The 21,116-nt window shown below is 39.9% G+C and overlaps 1 protein-coding gene across 2 annotated transcripts in view; it reads left to right on the top strand.

Moving 5' to 3' along the window:
- Positions 1-21,116, top strand: part of ARHGAP6 (Rho GTPase activating protein 6) — a 167,449-nt gene that overhangs the window by 76,711 nt on the left and 69,622 nt on the right. The window contains exon 1 of one of the 2 annotated variants that reach the window (XM_085321477.1): positions 12,204-12,245. The exons of the other annotated variant lie outside the window; for it this stretch is intronic. The gene's annotated coding sequence lies outside the window, so the exon portion shown is untranslated. Of the gene's footprint in view, positions 1-12,203; positions 12,246-21,116 lie in introns of those variants that run through there. 2 annotated transcript variants of the gene reach the window in all.

Genomic DNA, 21,116 nt, shown 5'->3' on the forward strand with positions numbered 1-21,116 from the left:
CATAGAGCTGCTTAAGTTATATTTTTGCAGTGCTGCCAAAGAGTTTTAACCCACTAACTTTGTGCTTCCTAAATTTTATTTTATATGGTGAATAGAAGGAGGTAGGCTGAAAGGTGATTTAAYGTCAGCACCTGATGTTCATGCCCTGGTGATTGGCTCCTTTTTCTTCAGTCGGAGWCAGGAAAGTAACGTGATGAACCAAGGCTGGGGATGACCAGCAAAAATGAGCTTCCACATCAAATCCATTAGGCTCTGCATTATCTGGGGACTCAAGAGTACCTGTGAGCACCCAAGTGGGCATGCAAGCTCCAGCCTTATTCTGTAATCTTCTAGGAAATGATACGGACATGTGTGAATCCCTTCCTYCCTCATGCCTTGATTTCATTGACAAAGAAACTGAGGTATGTGGGCTAGAAGGGAGACAACGCGCCTTCTAGCTGGATCTTCAGTACAGATCGAGGGACCAGGACATAGGGATTCAGGGGTTCTCCTACTGCTCAGTCTACATGCAGGATCTGTTTCCCCTATCCATTAACTAGTTCCAATATAACTTTTTTTTTTTTTTTTGGTCACGGAAAAAAGTGTGCTTTTTATCATGAGAAAGACTTCGTAATCTGAATTTGGCAGATAGGACCAAGTTCTCTTTTCCCTAGTTTTGTCGGTCCTGCAGACGTGACCTGGAATAGTGCCATTCCAGTCCCAATGTTTATGGAAGGTTTCTCTAGATTTCAAAGAATGTAACATTAGACCTACAAACCAACTTCTTTGATTGGGCCGTGACAATGAGAAATTGCTTAAGATCACTAAAACAAAAGCTATGTCAGTGTTACTGTCAGGCAGCCTTTCTGTTCTTCCGCTGTTCTGGGACTTTTGTACATGCCACACAGTTAGAAGTTGTCTTAAGAATGAGAGCAGAAAGGTCACATCATCTGCTATGTCAAGTCTGATACAGTGAAGATGAAATGTAATCTTTYGGACCTTATAGTCTATTGCATTTGCAAGCAGGCTGTCTGCTTCTTATTTGGTAAGCTCTGATTCTCACCTTAGCTGATGTTTCAGCATCTGTGCTGCTGATACRCACATTTCCTGTGCACCTCAGGCCCTTTCACCCTGCGCTGCCTGGTGCAGCRAACAGCAGCACCTTGCTACAAGCCTCCTCATTCCAGTGCAGGACTGAGGACTTGCCACGTGACCTCAAAAATGAATGTCTTCCCATCATGGGAATGACCCATATTACTGGGTCCAATAACCCATTGGGCTGGACATGTGAAAATGTTATATTGTATTTCCAGGATCTGAAGAGTGTTGAACATGTCTTTACTGTCAGATAAGTTGTACTTGCTAACATTTCCAAAGATGCATTTTGCCATAACAAAGTCTGAGCATTTTCATTTATATAGAGTACTTATGACCTACCAGTCCATGCTATGGTGGGATGGAGGAAGGAGTGTAGCTAAGGATATTTTTTTATATCAAAAGGCAACAGTAGTCTAAATCAAATCCAAGGTTTTGTATTACTTACAGTCTCCAAGTTCTGTCAGCATTCCCTCACCAGAAGTAGATGTAAACTTTCTACATTAAGTAGGAGCAGAAATAGATCAACGGTAGCTTGGTTAGATGGTAATCAGCTGAGTTAAAAGCATGGAGTGAAAAATGCTCATCTGTGTTAGCTGACAGGGAAATCAAAAGTACCTTTTTTGCTAGCACAACTAAACTCTAAAGAAAATCCTTATGTGCCACAGCTTCTGCTCTGCTCCACATATACTTAAAATATTATTGTTCTAAAAACTGTTAATCCATGTCTACTTCCCTCTGGAGGTAGATGAGGATACCTATTCTGGACTTGCTTCTCAAGGAATATTCAGATCATCTTCTTTTCTAACCTGCCAATGAGTTAGGGGACAAATCTTTTTTCCTTTGGAAGGATTATTCTTTCTGGGCTTAAGGAAAGAGAGCAGATAGGCAGTAACAGCTTCTTCTTATGATTCACCAAGTAGGAAAATAATCAGGTGGATCATAGACCTGTTTATTCCATTTGTCTTTTGAAATTTGAGGAAATTGTCAAAACTGTTTTCTTGTCACAGGAGAGTGGGAGAGAGGGGCTCAGAAATGGCAGGACCATCCCTTAGGAATTGGGACACAACAGCTGCTTGGAATTTCATCAGGCTGAGTGCTTCTAGACTGTGTTCTGGTATTGAAAGAATTGTGCAGGCACTTAAATAGAAAAATGTAAATACACTGAGCTGAAAAACCTCATCTAAAATGTGTAATGAGAGTACTGCTGCCATGCTCGTGGGGAGCGAAGGAGTGCCAATTAGCCGATTTTTATGTAAGTCACATACAAAGAACCAGTCGCGAGAAAGACCTCTTTTGTGTTTTGAGAGAGTTGCTGATCTGGCTGCCATCATGCAGCACACACAATATTGTGCATAACTGCTTGGAGATAAAGTCCCACTGATTTTGGTGTGGGTTGGCAGGTAGGTGAAAGCGGTACTTAGTACATTCTGTAAATAGTTCTAGTAAATTCATTTTTCTTTGTTAATGTTAGAATGCTTCTAGGTGATTTTAGAAAGGCAGCCCCRCTGTCTGATTTGTAAGTAAATAGCATCCAATGATAAGAAAATTATAATTTAGCCTTGTAGATGTAGATTTGCCTAATTTAGGATGCATTGAGTCTTTTGTCATTTGACCCTAATCTAGATGAAGCTCAGAGAAAAGAATTTATGCTGTCAATTTTAAGAGCAGTTTTACCCAGTTAGGTTGGACCAAGGGTACCTTGGAAAACCTTGCCTGATAGAGGTAAGTGTTAATTAATGTTTTGACATAAATGTTAATGACAAATGTTAATTGATACCTGATGTTAGTTGAAGCTACTACATGGTCTAAGTACAAGGTCACTCTTATTCCGTGTAGCTCAAGCAAGAAAAATAAAACCAAAAGATGTTATACTCATTTTTGTACAAGTATGAAGAATTTACTTTATCAGTCATGGGAAAGAATCTCTTTTCTCTTTTCATTTGCACTCCCAAGGTTGGGCGGTAGGCGTCACAGGCCTAACACAACCCTGGAGGCAAAAGGAAAGTAAAGGAAATGTTTTTTTCTCTCTCCTTGTTTCAGTCCTGACAGTACAGCTTCATGTTTTCTCTCAGGCATAGCATGAGTCACTTTCTTTRTGATGCATAAATATCATGACTGCGGATATCTGTCCTTCTGCCTCCTTGCGTACGCAGAGAAGTTAAACCATGTCAGGGAGCATCYGCAGGCACTGGAACTTGATCTTCGGTACTGTCAAACTATTACCWTGGTCCCTGACATAGTTTTTGTCCAGGCCAACTCTCCCAAACATTTCCTGGTGTACAGTTAGCCCAGGCCAGGGGTTGTTCATAACAGACCGTTTGGATGCGGCCACGCCGGAGAGGGAGACGGTTTAATAGGATGGACTAAGGCCGTGTTGGGTCACTGCCGGGGAACGATCCTCGGCATGTTTACATTATTAATATAAACTTCAGCCTCTGATTCTAGGCTTGCGGTTTTCTCTGTCCTGAAGTGAAATTGCTCAGCTCCCTGTTCTTAGCCTGAGCACAGATTACCCTATGGGCTTGGTAAACTGTGCTTAGCAGCAGTGGATTTTGTCATGAAGTTTCTGTAGGTTTCTTTTTTGATTTGGTTTTATGTACGAACACATGAACATGGTACAGTGGGGTTTTTACTGGCTGTCCCTAAGCTCGTAAGAGGGGCACATAGCAACTCAGCCTGGGTGTAAGCTGGCACACACAGAAGAAAGTTAAAAGAATCTTCATCTTTCTAATGTTTTTTCCACCACTTTTTAACTTGTAACAACTGAATATTCTTGCTAATATTATTTTGATAATGAGCAGTTCTCAGTGTATGACATTGTCATCTTTAAACCTCTGTTCCATTACAGATGTGATTGTGCATGGTAACACACACATTTGCTTCAGAATTTTATGATGATATCCCCACTGGCAAAAAATCGTTAGGTCTGCCACTGCCTTTGATAGTGGTCTGGRCAGACACAAATTCTTCAGAGACCCATCCGCATCTGTATGTCATACTGATTTCCATATTTTAAAGGGGAGGCAAAGTCTATGATTTAAAAAAAAAAGTTGAAAATCCAATATGGTATAAAAACCACAAGATAGATGGCTAAACTGAGTGTTTCTTGGCCTACATTTGAAAATCTATTGAAGCTGTAAGCAGAGCCAATAAACTCTCTAATCCTTAGTTTTAGGTAGTAGCAAAATGCTCTTGGCCAGGTAAATGTCCACTCCCTGGAGTTTTATCTTCCATATAGCTTCCAGGGCTGTGGGATGGTCTACAGTATAATGCAAAGTGAAAGAACAGATTCTGACCATGTCCACATGAGTAAAAATCCTGAATGATTTAATAGCCTCATTGAATTCAACTGGGATCAGCAAACGTGAGTGAGGTCAAATCTGGGGATAAGGACAGTAGAAAACAAAAACTGACTTGTTTTTTACATTCAAAATGTAGATCCTAAATTATGAAACAAGATTCTTAAATAAAGGCACACAGTAATGTCCTGCAGGTCTTCAGTGAATATAAAATGTGGATATATGATCCACATCCTATCTGTTCAACTGTTTTGGCCGTACGGATAGCAAGAAATCATCTGARGAGCCTCAGTATAAGCAGGCTGTGATTTAACAAATTCAAGTGGTTGCCATGAAGCCACAGACGTGCTTTATGCTAAGACCAAAAGCATGAACCAGTGTTTTACACTTCCTTGCTCATCCATCAGGTTTTTAGGTAGAGAGCTCTCCATGAGTCTTCAGACTTGGAAGAGCTGCAGAAATACTTCGCTTGATAATTCCCTGAAAATGGGGCATATGTATGGGAAATTGCTGTTCCTTTAAGGAAAAAGACGTTCCAGTGAACTAAACACTTTGGCTTGAAATGCAACCTTTGTCAGCTCCTCACTTTCAAGCAGAGTTGTTTGTGTGTTTGCAATGCCAGGCTTTTAAAGGGACACTGACAGTGCAGAGAGGTAGTGGCTAGTTCATTGCTAAGTTGAATAACATTTATTGTGTATTCATATTGCAAAAAGCAATGTAAATTTCAATCATCACGTGTATGAAAATGATATGATTGAAACAGCTAGCTGATGTGGAACTTCTCCATTTTTTTTCCTCTGCTAAGATAAATGAGCTGGGTCAGTGCCTGTTCCCTCTTGTTTTCCCTTCTCTTTGCCCCCTCCTGCCTTCTCTTTCCTAGATTTCTGAGAAAGTGTTTATCTGGGTAATCTAAAGTTTTAAAAACTGTTTATTTTGCACAGTCTGAATGGCTTTGTTTCCTCTCACCCACGGTACAGTGACAAAACAAGTAGGCACATTTTGTAAAGACATTTTGAACATGAGGCATGATATATAGTTCTCAGAATTCTTTGTGTAATTACCAGAAGCTTTGGATATAAATAAGAACCTGAGGCATGTAGTCATGCTCAAAACACTGAAATTTATCAATAGCTGGCATCTTGGTCTTTTACCTTAGACTGTAAGGCTTGGCTATAGGAGTTTACTCTTCTTTTTGTTGAGCAACTATTTGTATAAAACAACTAGATCTAAGTAGAACTTGTTGATTCTCATTCTTATCTCACTGGGGTAATACTAAGAAACAATATAAAAAAACCCTAAGATTTCCTATCTTGGTTGAAACTGTTGGTTTGGAATACTATATAATACACTTTATGCTGACAGATAGACATTTCAGGTACATGCTTAATCTGTTTGTAATGACAGCATATTATTTTACTCTGTTCTTTTCTGCAAATTCATAAAAAATTATTTGGGAAGGAAAGAGTAAAATTAATTTCCAGAGAGAAGTGTTTCAGGATACTGGGCAGTTTTCCACTAAACATCTCTGTGGAARTCTGGAAAAAGTGTTATTTCAGTTCTGTGCAAGAAAATAATGCTCTAACTGTACTTCTTTCGCACCATCAAAAAATTTGGGAAAATTTTTCTGTAATCATTAATTAATAGGAAAGTGGAACTTGTTTTGGAAAGAGGAGCTTATTTGCTTTTAGATACATTACTCTGGAAGTATGAACTGTGGATGATATTTGTACTATTGTCTTCTGTTTTGCTATCATAYAGAAGATTATTTTAACATTTTGGAAAAGATGTAGAAAAAGGACAGTATTAACTATGTCATTGCAAGCTATGGATATTCTTTGCATTTCTCTGTTACATGGTCTCTGTATAGTCTAGTGTAGTCTGAGTATGGTCTGTATAGAGCAGAGTGGCAATAACACAGTCCCTGATGGACTTAAAAGAGCTCTAAATGCTTTACCGTTTTGGGTTATGGCAGTTTTTTGAGAGAAGACAGTGAAAGGYAGGAAAGTTTAAGCTGGCATTCACTTTTGTGGAAGTTCATGTCCCTTGTAACAGAGCTCACTAGGACAATTTTCAGGGTAAATTTCTGTAGTGCTGGAAACTGTTCTGGCAGAGGTTGGCACCAAATTAGTTGAGAAACAGTAGTAGTACAATTAAAAATTGAGAGCGGTTGTAGTTTATTTCGTAATAATACATTGTGTGCCCAGTTTYTTGGGGAAAACACTCTTGCAGCAGTTGCAGAAGGCAGTCTGTGATCTCCTTCTTCCCAGGGACAGCTTCCATGGCTCCACCCAGCCCTATCGCTATAAATGGCAATTGGACTTAAGGGAATTAGCAGCAGGCAGTGAACTAAGCAACGGCAGATTCCTTTGCAGCTGACATTTCCAGTGCTAGGCATGAAATTAATAAAATGAAGAATAACCTTTAGCTGTCTCCTGAACGATGCGAGGAACGTTGCTTCGCTTGGGACAGAGTGGGCTCTGCAGGGATGGGGTGGCATAGTGACAGCGGTGGGACTCTGACCAAGCTCAGAGTCACGCGATTCGGGTGACCTCAGTACAAGCGGTGGTCGAACAGACACTCAACCTCTGGCAACTTGTGAGCTGCTTTGCTACCAAAGCTTGTGTTTYATCAAGCGGTTGTGGCGATGGCCACGGATAAGTGTGTTTAGCGTGTTCAGTGCTCAGCAGCCAGGAAAATGGTACTTAAGGGCAGTATTCGTTTTGTCTCACAAGAAGTCTACAATGTTGAAGTCTGCCTCTGAGTCAGCCACCTTATGCTCCCTGTATGTAGGAAGTGGGGGACAAAGGCATTTCTGGAGTTTCCTTCTTATTTYGTAAACCAAATCAAATGAATTACTCCCCCCAGAGTTCCTGCCTGACTGCATTGGCAGCAAAGAGTTCCTACAGGGTCTAGTTTAGATATGGGTGTCTGCATTTTGACAGGAATCCCACTGTAGGTCGGATCTACCCCTACATTGATCAGTCAGCTTTTGAAAAATGGTAATTACTATGCACTTCTGCTGGTGTTGGGCTTGCTTACTCTATCGAATGAAAAGGGTAAAACTTCACAAACTCTAAGGAAGTTTTCAAGGATAAATTAATTCATTCTATACCAAATGATACATGGGTAGTAATAGTAATAACGATAATATATTCTTCATTATTTTCCTGCTGTGGTGAGAAAACATAGAGAAAAATGTTAGGAATTTCAGTTTAATATTTATTCATTGCAGGTTTTGAATGGAGTAAGATAGGTAAAATAATATTCTGCGGAATAATAAACATAAAATTATGTATTTAGCAGATGCTTTATTCCACATTATTTCCTGAGTTTCCYTCTGTAGGGAGTTTTGGGTATTGTCTGTCATTACCAAAATATCTCTTCTGTAGAATGTGTGTAATTCTTTCAGCCCAAGTCACGTATTTCATTAATTGTGTCAACCCCATAAGATACCGAATGCTTCTCCGTGACCCAGAACAGTATTAGGGGAAAATACTACCAAGGCAAATTTCAAATACAAAAAATAATTACTCAAATACAGACATTTTGACATTAGTGAGAGCAGTCAAGAAGGTGTTGCCCCAGTATCTGCTGGACTCGAGAGCCAGAGGTCACTGACCCTGATGCTGAGTCGCAGAAGCAAACATACTGGTGGCTTTTCAACCACCACAGCTGCCACGTTTACTTAAACCAGTATCAATAGCACCAAGATGTTTCTGGTCAACCCCAGTCCCGTCACCCCTGGGAAAGAACCGGATCAGGGAGCTGTGTACAGTTTTTGTAGTTCCATTAATTCTAGCTTCACACTTCAAGAATTGTTCTGATCCCAAGAAAAGCAAGATAATGAAAATGACTTTCAAATCATAGGATGAAGTAAAAAATACATTTGAGTTTCTTTTCTTAGGTTCTTACTTTCTGAAAGTGCTTAGAGCACATTTGCAGACTGCAAAGGCTAGAACTTTATTTATTGCTTGAATACTATGATTCACCTGTCTTGACATATCTCCTGGAAATAAAGTTATAAAGAAAATAACAGATGTCACAGAGTTACCTTGTAAAAATTCATAAAATGTGACAAGTATTACAAATGCCTTTAAGATAAATCTCTACTTTTAGAAATGTACCAGGTTTTCAACTTGGCCCTTTGAAAGTAGTTCTTGTAGCTGAGGATATTTATTCTGTTCCATTTCTTGAATGGGATGCAGCTGTTGAATTCTTCCAATCTGAGTAAAGATTTTAAGAGCTTTATTTATATCAGTCTTTTTTCTGTCCTCCTCTGGTTCTAAATGGATAGCCAGAACTTCAGCTAATGGAAGTTGTCATATTGCAGCAAAGCTTAAAAATTCATGCTGCTTTGCCACAGCATCTTTTCTTAAGAACTATACTCCTATATCAGAACTTACCTGTAATTATATTAAAGCATATTAACGTAACTTACAAAAATGGCAAATGATAGAATCCTCCCCAGTGCAAACAGAGCTCCCTGGTTTTCAGAGAGCAAAGAGTATGTCTAAACCAGTGAACTAAATTTCATCCACGAGTCCATTAGAAGCACGTCAAAGTGGTGTTGTAGGAAACTGTGATTCTTCTTATTTCAAAACACAGGCTTATGACTTGAGTTTCCCTTGAATAAAGTATGTTGTTATTAATGAGATATATAAGTTAAATCTCCCTTAGATTACTAAAGGGCATCATATAAGTAAGAAATCTGTAGCTAAGGTAAACCTCAGAATGAATTTGCTCTGTAGACCCCTGTGTTAATGGAAATCTTTGGCASTAAGTTGAAGTGCTGTGATACTTTGCTGTTAGTATGGTTTGATAAAAGTTCAAAAACAATATACTRTGCTGCTATGTGTATGTGGGAAGGGATGTTCTTTGTACTGTAATATGCAAGACCCAGCAACAAATCTAATCWTTCAAGCAATTGTTGATTTTACAAGGATATTGCCGCAAAAGCTCTTTAACTTCCTGTGTTTGCAAGCCTTTAAAACACATACTGTTGATTCCTTCTTTTTTACTAAGCGCTTTCCTCACTAAATCTATAGTGAAATGTTGAACTTGAAGAGGTTTACATGTCTCTTTCAGCTGACTAATGTATATTTTAATTACAGTATGAATAAGATTGGTGAGAGGAGCTAAACAGCTGCTGTGGCCACTTAACACAGATTAAAATAATTGGATTGGGGAAGGCTGTTAGTTTGCCATTAAAAATTTTAAATAGGAGCAGAGAACACTTGGCAGTCACCAACAAATGCAAATGGAGGGAAAAGGGGAGAGGAGAAGAACAGGAGAAAGAGAAGAAAGAGAAGAGAAGACATTGGAAAGCTTTCATGTTGTTCGTTCGTCTAAAAATAGGTTTCAGTCTGCCTCTGCATTTGTTTATATTTGTGTCTTGCATTTTGAGAATGTGGATAGAGATTTGTCTTCCCAAATGCTTTGGGAACAGGGCCTTCCTTCTTTAAGCTGTGTTGATGCTGTGCTGCCAGTTTTGAGAAGCTGAATTTGGAGGATTGTAGATGCTCTTGTGGTTTTACGTGCTGGTCGGTGCCGAAAACATCCCCCTGATGGTTTTGCTTCTTCTGAGAGTAACATAAGGCTCTTGCTGCACCTTACTCTTACCAAATATTCCTTTAAAGTCTAGTATGTAATTTTCCAAAACAACTTTTCAATCCATAGTTCTGTGTATGCGCTGCTTTCTAGCCAAAGGGAAATCTAAGCATGCCCAAAGATGGAAGTTTGCCACTGCGATTCAACCACTAATAATGTATGGGCTGTAACTGTTCTTGTACCTAATGCTGCTGCTCGTAGCACATGGATTTTAAAATTTCACTAGGCAAAACAACCCCGTGAGTTAAATATGTTTAGGGGKTTTTTTTTGGTTTCTGTTTTTTAGAGTTTCTGACAGACATGCAGATGTTCTCTGGAGCAGCATAGAGTATTTTGTGGCTGGATCAGACAGCTCAGATGTAAATAAAGCAGCTTTTTTGCATATGCAAATTGCTACCAGCTCTGTGYTTTCAGAGGTCTTAGGAATTCATCAAGTGTACGTGCAATCTAGGTTGTTGTACTTCTGCTACATTTTTGATTTTTGAATGAATGGTGTTGCCAGAATTTAGTGGGTATGACTTTGCGTGAATGTGGTTGCCCACGTTATCTGTGGGGCTCTCCAGTTCAGTTGGAAAAGAATCTAAGAATGACTTTTAAAGTAATCAGCATTTTTCAATTACTTTTTGTGGAAATACAAAAGTTGAAAGTGTTTTTATTCCAAGTAGYTCTGTCTCCTGGAAGCTGTACTGCAGGGTTTTTTGATAATTCAGATCCTTCCCAAGGAGCCATAATAGACTTTCAGCTCTCGAGAGCGTACTGCTCACCCTCAAGATGAATGAAGGAGTAAGTCRTAAGAACCTCTGCTCATGATAGGAAAACGAGCCATGCGTGCAGAACACTTGAATTGCAACTTCCACGAGGCACAGAGTGTTTTTTGAATGAAAGTATCTTTGTGCTTAGATTTTTTTTTTTTTTTTGGACTTTTCAAACAAGCTATCAATTCTTCTGCAGAAAACTCATCTTGTTCATGACTGTGTTTTAAGGCAAAAGCTTGCTTTTCCACTGAAAAAAATGAGATTTTAGGTTAATTATATTTGCAAAGCTATTTTTGACTGTCCCATGAGGCTTTTGTGGCCAGYATTGGTCCTTGGTGTAACAAGAGATCAGACAGAGGAATTCTCGGCTGCCTGTTAATGTGTMTCCTAATCCTCCGTCCATCCATAGTGAGATGCAGGTCCTTGCAATTTTGCATAATTAAGAAACAAATCAGAAGTTGCTTGTCTGTGAGTGACTAAATTACAATTTCAGAACTAGTTAACTAGTTTCTCAATGAGTGTTAGCCCTAAACACAATTTGAAGATATAAGATGAATATTTCCAAGGGCTCTAGGAGGAAATTATTCCAAAGTTAACAATGAGTAAGCTTATTTTCTTCCATTTTTTTTGATGATTGATAGACTGTAATTTATACAGCCACTCCATAAACTGTGAACATTTTGTATTTATAAAATTTCAGCCTGAATGGCAATTTTTTAAAAATTAGGCTATTGAAACTATTAAAAAAAATAGCTCAAAATGGGGGGGAGGGGAAATTCCTCAAATATGCTAGTGGCTAATAGCAGTGTTATAAAAAAGGTTGCCCAGATGTAGACAGTGAAYGGCAAAGTACCCTGAAATACTTTGATATGTACACTGTTGGATACTGAATACTGTGAAGAACTATGGTTTAAAACAGAACTTAACAAATATCTTTGAACTCTTAAGTTTCTGAGATGGAAAACTTTGCTGTCAGCATATAGTTCTAACAAACAAAAAACAAGCTTTTTATCCAAGTTAGGGACTGTAATTGTGTCTGGAGTTCATAAATACAAAGGAGACAGGCTAATTGGGTACTTCACAGCCAGTCTATTTTGTCTTTCTGCAGGCCACCCAAAAGGCTGGTGATTTTAGGATTGTTTGCAGAACCACTGCAGTGCAGAGCCCGGAAATGACAGTTTCTTTTTTGCATAGTTCTAGTTAGCGGGTTCCTGAATGAATATGTCTCCGATTCCAGTTACGTAAATAAGAGCATTTTGTTCATTAGAAGAAATGCAAAAAGTAAGAATAAAAGAGATCTGGGCTGAAGAGACCTGTTTTTGAAGAAAGATTACAAGAACTACAAATTCACAGCATGATTATGAGATGGCTAGCAGGACACTGATTTCAGGCTGCAGCGCTCTGAAGGAAAGAGATTAATTAAAGTTCAGCATCCTTGGTTTGTACTGGGATGTCAGCACCATCACTGACAGTACTTTTTTGAGACGGTTGTTCAGATCTTTTGCAGGTAAGTTAGGTTTTTCACTGGGAATGCAGTGTGCTGCGCTGCTTAGTGTGCATCACAYGGCATGTTCTTAGCACCACTCTGCTGTGGGTAGTGGCATGTATAAAAACTGGAAATGAAGGGAAGAAGCCATATGAGTTAAGGATTTAATGGTCTAATCTAAGAGGCTTTGGATCARGGTGAGAGACAAGAAGCATCTGATTTGTGTATTTGCTTTTACTAGGTAGGCAGCAGGAATGATGCACAGCAGGAAGGTGGATGCATGCATTTCCAGTCTGAGTTCTGGTTCTCCTGCTCTGGCAGGTAGGAGGTTTACCGGCCTTGATTCAGCCTGTCCGCTTTTAAAAGTGGACAAAGCATCTGAAAAAAAAGACATAGTCTCTCCTGCCATCACCATGAGCTGTGGTCCATGGTTTCCTGCTGCTCCGTGAGCAGTCCGATGAAGTAACAAGTCGTATCAGCTGAGACACAGAGCCGTCACTCAGGATGATTATTTGCTGAAATGCCGTGTAATACAGAACTGCAATCAAAATCATTGGTGATTCAATGTTTGTTTTTCACAGATTTCCTACGCTTCCTGCCCACACGCTTCAGATGACAGCATTGTATGTGGGGAGTGTGAATATGAGAGACATTATTTATGAAAAAGTATCTTTATCAAGGTTTTTTTCTGGCAAATTGTGTAAAATATTTGGTTTCTGTGTTGCTCTTATCAAAACCATGTTATTAATGCAGCTGGTTTGCTTGATTGAGCAAAATTTTTTTTTTTTAAAGGTGTTTTAGAAAACTCTGAAATAACTGTATGGGAAGGTCAGACGGCAAACACCAAATGCTGCGCACTGTGCTCCGAGGGATAACACCAGCTGCTTCCAGCATTCTTGTAGCTATTCCTAATAGGGAACATTTGCGCAGTTAGAGCCAGTTTTGAGTCTGCACAGCCATGTGGAAGAAGGATTTCTGAGGGGAGACATGCCCCTTCCTAACACTCCTTGTACTTTTTCAAAACACATCCCCTGAAATGAGAAGCAGAGAATTCAATTACARCTTATCTATCTCTGTCACATGCGTATGCACACACACTTTGCAATGTAGCTTTCAGCAGTGTTGGGCTCTCTGGGCTTACTTCGAAGCAGAGAAATGAAAAGATCAATTTTCCCCCCGAAGATTCAAGAYAGTGGAAGCCTCTGGCAGAAAAAGGTATCATGGGAGCCGTAGCTGCTCCAGCTGGGCTCTTTCTCAGACACTCAGTACACAGTTTCAGGACAACTACATTATTTGTACTTTATTCTTACTTTACAGAAAGTCATAGTTGAATTCAACTCTTAATTCAAATCTGCTTTGAGCAAATAATAAAGGACACTGAAGACGCAAGGGAACTTAGTAAATTAATAAGGAAATCTAATGCGCTTATATGTAGTGTGGTAGAGGTGAGTGTTATGGAGTATTTATGCTGAATGTAGTAACAGGCTTGTGTTTTAATTTTTTTCTTGCTCTAGCTAAATTTGAAGAAAACGAAACAACTTTGACTCAGTGGGCGAAAAAAAGTAGCACTATACTACCTAGCACTTTACCAGGCTCTCAATATCTCTTCCATCAACAAACTCAGGGCCCTCAAATACTATCTATTTTGAGACTGGTTTCATGATCTTGCATGTTTTCATAGTTAAACTGAGAGGAATAAAGCCCAGGGAATGAGAAGTGGCATTATGTATTTAAACTAAGCTGCATAATGATGCTGATTTGAATTTGAATGGCTTAGTCATGTCAGGGTTGGCATTGAAGTCTGTGATAAGAAGTTTGTCGTTTTGTGTAAGCGACTCTAACCATGCTGGTTGTGAGCAAAATATACCATAAAGGCTGCTTGAAAGTGGATGGTATGACAGTTACAACTGCCTAGGTTCAGTTTGGCAGGTAACAAGTTCTGTAAGCTTCATGCTTTATAGACATGAGTGTGTTGTCACTGTATTTTTAATTTTCAATCAACTGCATGGATGTAAGTGGAGAATAAGAGCTGTTCATCTTCTGGCTCAGTCCACGAGGAGCTTGTAACTCTAGCAATTGTTTCTGTTTTTCATAACAGTGGGAACTTTATGGGCTATTTTTCCCTCTCTCTGTCCAAAATAAATGTGCTGCTTAAAAACAAAGAATGGAACTGCAGACTAGCAGGCAGGCATGCAGTGTGAACTTGGGGTGCCTCAGACTAGAGGGGCAGTTCACAAAACATACCTGTCTCCTGAAAACTGATGTTGGAGTGTAGCAATTTTATTTGTATGGATCTGTTTGATACTTCCTTCTTGCTTTGGCAAGCCACATTTGAATGAGCCCCTGTATTAGTAGACAGTGGAGAGAGCATCAGGGTGCTCTCAACATCCTCCTAGATAAGCAATGAGTGGACAGTGAGGTGGAATGAGAACTGGCTCAAAGGCAGAGCTCAGAGGGTCGTCATCAGTGGCACGGAGTCCAGTTGGAGGCCTGTGGCTAGTGGCGTGGCCCAGTGCTCAGTACTGGGTCCCATCCTGTTCTTCTTCATCGATGACCTGGATGAGGGGACAGAGTGMATTCTCAGCAAGTTTGCTGATGATACCAAGCTGGGAGGAGTGGCTGACACACCYGAGGGCTGTGCTGCCATTCAGAGAGACCTGGACAGGCTGGAGACTTGGGCGGAGAGGAACCTCCTGAGGTTCAACAAGGGCAAGGGAAGAGTCCTGCAGCTAGGCGGAAATAACCCTAGGCACCAGTACAGGCTGGGGGCTGACCTGCTGGAGAGCAGCTCTGCAGAGAAGGACCTGGGAGTGCTRGTGGATGACAGGTTGACCGTGAGCCAGCAATGTGCCCTTGTGGCCAAGAAGGCCAGTGGTCTCCTGGGCTGCATTAGGAAGAGTGTTGCCAGCAGGTTGAGGGAGGTGATCCTGCCCCTCTACTCAGCCCTGGGGAGGCCTCATCTCAAGTACTGTGTCCAGTTCTGGGCTCCCCAGTACAAGACAGACATGGAGCTACTGGAGACAGTCCAGCATAGGGCTACGAAGATGATCAGAGGGCTGGAGCACCTGCCCTATGAGGAACGGCTGCGAGAGCTGGGCCTSTTYAGCCTGGGGAAGAGAAGACTGAGGGGGGATCTGATCAATGTGTACAAGTACCTGMAGGGAGGGTGTCAAGGGGATGGGGMYRAACTCTTTTCAGTTGTCCCGTGTGACAGGACAAGAGGCAATGGGCAGAAATTGAAGCACAGGAAGTTCTGCCTGAASGTGARGGGGAATTTCTTCCCYGTGAGAGTGACMGAGCACTGGRCCAGGTTGCCCAGAGAGGTTGTGGAGTCTCCTTCTCTGGAGATCTTCAAGGCCYGCCTGGATGCAAYYSTGTCTAACATGCTCTAGGTGACCCTGCTGAGCAGGGAGGTTGGACTAGATCTCCAGAGGTCCCTTCCAACCTTACTGATTCTGTGATTCTGTGCTCTTTACAGGCCTTTCCTGGTATGTGTACACTGATCTATCAATCTAACTTACTGTTATATATGCATTTCAGGGCCGTTTGGCATTGGTTAGTTCTACAGCTGAGGTTGTTTCTTTGTTAAAATATACTTAAGATGCTTGCTTGATATTTAATTTAATGGCAGATCAGCAGATGCATATGTGCCAAGTGTGATCCTTTTTTCTTAGAAAAATTCAAGCAGTGCTGAAATTCAGCTGTAAGCTGAAATAATGTCCTTTACTACAAGTTGCAAGATCCCTAAATCAGCCCAAAGGGAACAAACACCGTTTCAATACATAGAGAACAAAGAAAGAGTAATCACATTAGTTAAAATTAACAGCAATGCTGGTGAGTGCATATAAGCCACCCCTTCATACTCACAATATTTTCCTGGTTATTAGACTTTCTGATTTTCCTATTTAACTTTTGCCCAGTCTTCRCAGGAGCTCCAAGAGAGCCATAGAATTGTCAGAACAGCTGCCAGTGTGAGAGGAAATTCGATATCCCAGAGGTCAAAAAGAAAAAGAAAAAAARRAMCCCMYCCYCCACYCCSTAAAACCCAGCCCCAACAAACTGGAGAAACTGGAGTCTATTGCTGAAACTCTGCGATTGACTTAGCAGTGCAGAGCTCTCCCAGGATGCCCGACAGCAGTGTGTAGGACAGGGTAGTGTGTGTGTGTGTGTGTGTGTGTGTGTGTGTGTGTGTGTGTGTGTGTAAACAGAGCGTGTGTGAGAGCGATGAAACCCAAATGAAAGGGTGGAGTGGTTACGTAGCACGTGAAATAAAGACTCCTAATCCCTAAAAGCTGTTTATTTACTTTCCACATGTCTGAAATGTGCCTCTCCCTGCCTCCAAAAGGTGTACATACTCTGTGTCACTAAAAGGCTGAAATGTTGCTGGCTGACGAGAAAAACTCATGACTCAAAGAAAATTTCCCTAAGATTAAAAAARARAGAGAGAGAGAGAGAGAGAAGGCTTATGCAACACCTTTCTTACAGCAAAGGTTAAAAGCTGACATAATAGCTAGTTCTGGCACAATAGCCTGCAAAATTTAAACTGAACTTATGATCTGGAAGTGGAAAGTTCACTTGTACGTGGAGACGAAACTCCTTAAAATAATATCCTCTCAGCRAGGAACAGTGCAGAGTAAGTGGATGGCCTTACCCTGGCCTAGCGGAAGTGTCCAAGGTAGGTCTGAGAATGGCCACTCATGTAATGAGTTTTGAGGGAGCCTGGAGGGACCGGAGAACCTGTACCAACATTATATATAGGAGCGGGAGTAAATATTAGAGTAGTCAGTAGCCCTCCGATTAAGGCACTCGCCTGGGAGCRGATAACGTCTAGTGCAAGCTCTTGCTCTAAACCAAATCCTACGCAAGCTTTCTGTGTTTTCTGTGCTAAGTTACCGGGAGCTCCTCCTTCTTGGATTTCTTACAAAGTATGAATATTTTGAGATACCTTATTYTTGTTCCAGTTCAGACTAAAACCAATGGTTTTCCCCTCCAAAAAATAGAATATTGCTTTCCAGTAAGAGCTGGTATATAGAAAATCAAAATAGCTATTTTCCATGTGCTCAGCAAATCTCGTTTTCCTTAAACCAAAAAGCCCTTTCTTTAAGTGATGTCAGAGTTTATAGAAAATACTATTTCAGACCACTTGAAAAAATACAAATAGTGGTTTATATTGAATTAAAGGCTTTACTGTTGTTATTTAAATCCCAGTTCTTGGAGTCCTGAAATTAAATTATTTTATTTTACTTCATAATTTGATTCAAGCTATACACTAGAGTCGATAATGGAATTTTAGTGCATCTTAAAGGCTCAAAATCCAGAAGGTAGACTAGAATACTCATATATATATATATTTTTAATCTCATAATATATACAATACTCAGGTTTATATRATTTTTAAATGCTTAGAAATGACAACATGTGCTCTGTCATGCACATTCTGTTTTTCAAGTAAGAGTAGATCATTTCTCTAATATCGGCATTTTTTCTTTTATACTGAATAGAGAGTCCACTCTTGAACTGTTCAAAGCATTTGCATTCAAATTAATGCTTCTTCTTGGATGCAGAAACTGATAACTTCTATGTTGAGCTAGCTGAAATCCCAGGAATAGCAAACATTTTTCTTTCATCCATGTTTAAAACATGCCAGAAATCAGAAAATGCTTTTTTCCTGTTTGTTTCGTGGAAGCATTATATTACCTACCTATTCTACTACATCTTCAGGACCAGTAAAGCTACAGCTAGAACATTTGATTGTATTTGTTTATTTCAAATTAAAATTCATTGCTCAGGTAGTGTAGGCTTTATRTTTTCACTTGCTTTACATTAATCTCAATAAAGTTAGGAGAAAGAACAATATTTCATACTAAAAATCTAATMTGAAATCTTTGTATTTAGTAAGAACTTAACTCAAACAATGGTATGAATGCAAATTCTGCAGTGCATGGATATCTTCAGACTGCAAAGCCAGAGGGGACACTGCMGTATCAAGCAAAAACTTTCCTTGCTTTTTGGTGGTATGGGGAAGATATACAAAGAAAATATACCTTTCTTTGGTGCATCGTAGGCTGTGGTTTGTTCTTCAACTTCACAAGCAGTTGGACTTTGAGGGCTTGTGGGGGGTAGGAGTGCGTTTGTATGGGTAGTACAGCCCAGAGCAAGGTCTGTTTAATGCAGCTTTGGCAYTAGAAATAAACTCATGGAGCTGTTGTATTTGATTTTGGGTCAGCCGCCACTGGCTTGCGGCGTTCACAGTATTCATACTCAAGAACGAAACTGATTTTACATTTGGGAAAACTGTAACTCCAACCTATCAAAATACAGTATGTGATAGAAGCAGCAACTTCTTTTAAGTAACCCAGCCCATCGCAGAGCTCTGTGTACGGCATGCCATCTTACTTGTGACACCTGTGCACATGCCCTCAACCCAAAGACAAATGCAGAGTAGTGCAATATGGCTTAGACCTCCTTTATTGACAGAAGTACATAGAAATCTATTAATATGTTAAGACTGACAGAAATTCAGTTGTAACTCTGCAGTTGGGTCTAGGTTTTTAAGGCATTCTCTCTCCTTTGTTGGCATTCCCAAAAGGTACTCAGCCCCTTCTAGTTCTAGTTGTGATGCTTCTGGATAAATTTCTCCAAAAATATTGTTATCTGCTGAAGAAATTTTAAAAAATGATCATGAATTTTGGTGCTCAATGAGTATTTCCAACATTCTGAAGTTGGTTTCTTAGATATATAAAAAGRCCACCAGAGACTGGGCATGCTAGGGATGAATACTTTGCTAGTAATGTAGCTGCATAGGCAATATTTATTTCACAACTTTCATAGTTATTCRTATCAGAAAAATAACATCTCCACTATGCATAAGTGAATTTCTTAAGAAAATATGTTTAAATGTTATAAGCATGAAATAGTATCATGAGGTATTTGGAAAACTTTGGGAGGCTGATTGTAGAAGGAGAGGAAATATTTTTCCCTTTATTTTAGCAATTTTAATACTGCTGTGGAAGCATGTTCATTCTTCCACTCCCTGTTTATCCTTAGCCTAAAGATAGCAGASCTTTTTTGAATTGATAAATGGAAATCACCAGCTGTAATATTTTGAAATGTATCTCTTTACCTGGGCACCGGTTCATGCTATCTTGCCAGATGAGATATTTCTGCCGTAAGTGTGAATTCTGTCTCCCCTGCGGGGAAAAACCAGCATGCCTAACCCACGTGGGTTGTCTTGCTATGAAGAACTCAGCAATACAAGTCCTGAGTTCACTGAAGGCCAGCTGACAGTCCATAGCCTTGTGAACAAGACAGGATAACCAGGAGCAAGGAAATGTCTCTATTTAGCAATGCTRTGCTAATATTAATTACCATTTCAATAGTTTTGATACCTTAGCACTATTATGTACAGTGTGATCTTTTACCAAAATCAATGGATTTCTCTTTACATACWTTATTTAATAGACATAAGTATAACACAGAATGATGTAAGTCAACACTAACACAAGATCCCAAACTGTAACACAGTATTATCTGGACTGTACTTTCTCTTCCTAGAGGAGACATTKTATTAACGGTTTTGCCACCGATGTCAAGGGAAACAGGATATCACTGTAGATAATGACATTAATTAAGCCAGATTTTTGTAGTGAAGTTTAATTGTTGGTGCCTYGTGCTTTGCATGTCCGTGTTCAGACGCCTTCCTCTGAATACGTCGGTGTCATACGTTAAGTCTTGTGTTTCTTTGTGTTTTGTTATTAAGAAGCCTTTTTAGTAATCAGAAAGACTTGTCTCATTTTGTGCTACTAGTAGTCCCTTGGGAATCGGTGCTCAATTTGGAGATGCCTCGGTATTTGCATGGCATTAGTTGGCAATGTCAGCTGGAAACCACTGCTCAGGCTGCCACTGCAGCTGCCCTGGCTGTGGGAGAGCAGCTGGAAAGAAGGTGACAGAAAGAGTGAGACTCTACAGCGCTTATATCATCTGGTTGTTTCCCAGCTCGTGGTTAGTGTGCAGGTAATTATCTAGGGCGGCATCAAATAAAGGACGAGAGATTTGGTCCTTAACTGCATTTAATGCTAAAATGGGTATTTAACGTCGTTTATTTCCCCCCTCGCCATAATTCTCATCCTGTCTGGGAACAGTATTTTGTACATTGATTTCATATGAAAGGACACAGCTGTGCTGGAATGAATGGCTCTCATTTCAGAGTTGTTTTTGGTTGATACGAGCAGCAACAACGGGGAAGTGAGGAAGAGAGGGATTACATGTACAGACATGAAAATTGAGTTGGGGGGGGAATATAAACTGTCAAAATCTGAGTGTTTATGGCTCAGGAGCCTGGAAAAGATTTTAGAGGGAGTTGAAATAAATCACAAAAGTTAAGTGAGCTTAGTGTGAAGATTTATAAAGTGGCAATTACATGCAGTTGCTTACAGAAATAATTAAGCAAAGAGAGTTAAGACTTTATAGTGTTATAGTTGCCATGTTATCCACAATGTAATCTTTTAATGTGCAAAAATACTCAATTCTTTTACAGTGGAGGCATATCTAGCTACAAACACAAAGAKCTAAGTGTTGCTAGGGTCAGAGAGAAACAAATAGACGTAATTGGTTTTGATCTTAGTGGTTTCAAATGGATTTGAGGCAAGAGACTAATGAAAAGTAGATGGCTAATCTGATAATGGCATTTACCTAAATGAGTACAGACTAAAGTCGTCAACAATAAGAATAATGCAGTAAGATAAAAATTGTGGGTTTTTTTTCCATCTTGCATCGAAATTTGTAATATTTTAAATCTCTATGTGAGRAGGGTGCATATCCCTCCACCCAGTACATGCTCCATGTTACTCACCTCAGCTTAAAACTCCATAGCAGCCAGCAGAGGTGGTCAGC

The sequence above is a fragment of the Rhea americana genome, unplaced genomic scaffold (genome assembly GCF_003343005.1).
Source record: "Rhea americana isolate MKP2758 unplaced genomic scaffold, rheAme1 scaffold_7, whole genome shotgun sequence".
NCBI classification, from domain to species: Eukaryota; Metazoa; Chordata; class Aves; order Rheiformes; family Rheidae; genus Rhea; species Rhea americana.